The sequence below is a fragment of the Elephantulus edwardii genome, unplaced genomic scaffold (assembly GCF_000299155.1).
Source record: "Elephantulus edwardii isolate Elephantulus edwardi_28Jun2011 unplaced genomic scaffold, EleEdw1.0 scaffold00380, whole genome shotgun sequence".
In the NCBI taxonomy this organism is placed as follows: Eukaryota; Metazoa; Chordata; class Mammalia; order Macroscelidea; family Macroscelididae; genus Elephantulus; species Elephantulus edwardii.
This window is the reverse complement of record NW_006400130.1, coordinates 700,986-704,296: the sequence shown is the minus strand read 5'-3', so window position 1 is coordinate 704,296 and position 3,311 is coordinate 700,986.

Here is a 3,311-nt window from a genome sequence, read left to right as displayed (position 1 = left end):
CATGATGTAAGCCACTGAAATATAAGTAACCATTTGAAATCCAAATATTTTTAAATAGCTTAACAAAAACACTTGTATAAATCACTTATACAACAAATAAAAACCTCTTGTATAAATCATTTATACAATGAATATAAATTTGAGGACTGGTGGCACTAAGGTTAGGGTATTTGGCTGCTAACCCAAAATTTGGTCGTTCCAATCATTAAAACACTTCCCTGGAGGAAGATGTGGCAGCTTCTGTACAAGAGGAAGCCATGGAAAAATTGTGGGACATTTCAACTCTATCCTACAACGTTACTAATTCAAATCACTGACGACAGGTTGGGTGGGTTTTGGGGTGATTTCCTCTGTTTCTAAACACAGTAAAACCAGGGATATCACACTCTATTTCATTGTATCCAGGATATTGCTAAAATTGGGAAAATATTTAGTATGAGATGTCCTGGCATGTAAAGAATCTAGGCTGACTAATAGACCTCTCTTCACCAAATTTTTAGGCCATAAAGTGTAGCAGAGGAAACTGCCCATCGTTCTCCCACAGAGTGATTAGGTGAATTGGCAGCACAAGAGACGTATCACCTCTGAGTTAGCAGCAAGATTCCCTGCAAACTAACCGAGACAGATTATTTTGTGTGATTTTAATGAAAGTTAACAGAAAAGTTGGATTTTCATTCATTCACTGTTGCACATTTTCCCATTTTCCTTTTCGCCAATTCACTGTTTTTAAAAATATTCATTCAGGATTTAGAAATTATGGTATGTTCTCATGATGGAATACTGCACAGCATGCAGGAGCAACAAATTTGTAAATTATAACCTAACTTGGGATGGACTGGAGAGCATTATGCTAAGTGAACTAATTCAATCCCATAAAAATAAATACTGTATAAGACCATTAATGTAGAATGAGTATGAGGATCCAGGGAGGGGAGAGGGGAACAGAGGGCTGAGGATGGGCGGAGGAGGGGTGGTGATAATCATATTGTCACAAAATTTGATGGGTGGAGGGTGGTAGAAAGATCTGGTGTGAAAAACAATGTATAAAAATTTTGTAAATAAACCAGTATAAATAAAAAAAAACCAAAACCTCCTATCAGTCAAAAGGTAGTATTCATAGAAATTTTAAGTATCATGTTGAAATGTTGTAGACCTGAAAAAGAGTGACACCAAGATTAGAATCCAGATTCAGTCCCAGAGTCTCAGTTTCTATCTGAACTCTGAATAAATATTTTCCCAAGATAATTTGAAAAAGTAACTGAATAAAACCCTGTGGTTGCAGTTGAGTCAGCGGTGAATCATGGCAATCTCATGTACAACAGAATAAATGGCTGACCACTTTGTCATTCCTATGGGTATTGGAGTGGTTGAGATGACATTTGAAATTACTATACAGTATTGTCAAATTTATAGTGTTCATGCTTCTATTGACCAGTCTTTTTAATCTTCATAATTTTATTTTAATAAACCTGTTTTTTTCATTTGCAAAATTACAACAGTATTCAGGAGTTTTGTGAAAACGAATTATGACCAATTTTTACGAAGCGATTGACAATTGTTTCTTCCTAGTTTGTCTTAGTGTGAGAGCTCTGTTGAAACCTATCCATGACAGGTGAGTCGGCCACTATTTGATACTGGTAAAATAGCTTAGAGCTTTAAGTAACATACAAGCTACCATAATGTGAAAGATTGACAAATACATGATAAAAAATAATACTAGAAATACTTTATTTGATTTAACTACTTGCAACACTTGCCTGTCAAAAAACAAACAAACAAACAAACAAAAAACCAAAAAACAAACCAACACCAAAAAAAAAGACACAAACCAACTTCACAACACAGAGTAGGAACAGATTCTTAGCTGACCATCCATTGGATTTCCAAGGCTGTAGATCATATCAGAGGAGATTGCTTATCTATCTTTACAGGAGCCACAGGGGAATTTTAACCATCAGAGAGGCTCACTTTATTTAGGGTTAGCAGTGCAATGCACTATGTGTTACATCGTTAGATATTTTCCTATAAAAAATATAACATTTTCCACGTGTTATGAAACCATTTTAAGGTGAGTTCCTTTGCTCAACAAATCCTTTCGAGTTGGTCAATGTTTCGAATAAATCAGTAACACATTTCATTTTTATTTCTGAGAGACGGTGGAGGAACAGTGTGATGTAGGAAGACCCTCTATGAGATGGATTTATTCAGTGACTGGGGTAATGTGGGTAGGTGTATCAGAGATAATAAGATTGGCACAGGATAGAACAGGCTTTAGGGCTGTTGTACATAGGGTCGCTATGAGTCACAGGTGACTCAGTGGCACATAACAACAACAACAACAGTGTTCAATTATCGATAGATCTATCACAGTTTAGTTACACAATCTCTTCTTGAAAGAAAGTTATGTTATTCCTGGTTTAAAGATTATGAAAGAATTGTGATACATAGTCATGTGCTTCTTTTTATATGAAACTAAATGTTAATTTCCATAGTAATAAAATGAGTGGGATTTTAGTTGTAAGTGATAAATCTAAGTTTTATCATAAACTGCCAGTTGGCCCAGTGACGAGAATCTGTTTTCTTGATGTTGAGCATCAATCCATATTGAAGACTAAAGTCTTTGACCTTCTGCACCAAGCCCTTCAGGTCCTCCTCAGTTTCATCAAACAAGGTTGTGTCATCTGCATAATGTACGTTGTTGATGAGTCTGCCTCCCATCCTGAGTCAACATTCCTTCTCAAAAAGCCTAGCCTTCCTGAATGATCTGTTCTTGTATATAGATTGAAAAAGTATGGAGACAGGATGTATTCCTGATGCACTCCTTTCCTGATTTTGAACTATGCATTATTTCCTTGTTCTGTTCTGAGGACTGCTTCCTGGTCCAAGTACAAGTTTTGCATAAGCACAGTCAACTGTCGTGAGATTCCCATTCTCTGATTAGCACGTGTGTGTGTGTGTGTGTGTGTGTGTGTGTGTGTGTGTGTGTGTGTTTGTTATCCACACAGTAAAATGCCTTTGCAAAATCAATGAAGCACAGATAGCTGTCCTTCTGGTACTCTGCTTCTTGCCAAGATCCATCTGACAATGGCAATAATCTCTCTAGTGCCGTGGCCTCCTCTAAACCCAACTTACATTTCTGATAGTTTTCTGTCAACTGTTAATGTACTATTCCAGTGAGTTCTGGATAATCTTCAACAGGATTTTGCTATACAAGTGATATTGTACAATAATTTCCACACTGTCAGGTCTCTTTTTTTTGGAATGGAAATAAATATGGATCTCTTCCAGTCAGTTGGCCAAGTAGTTGTCCT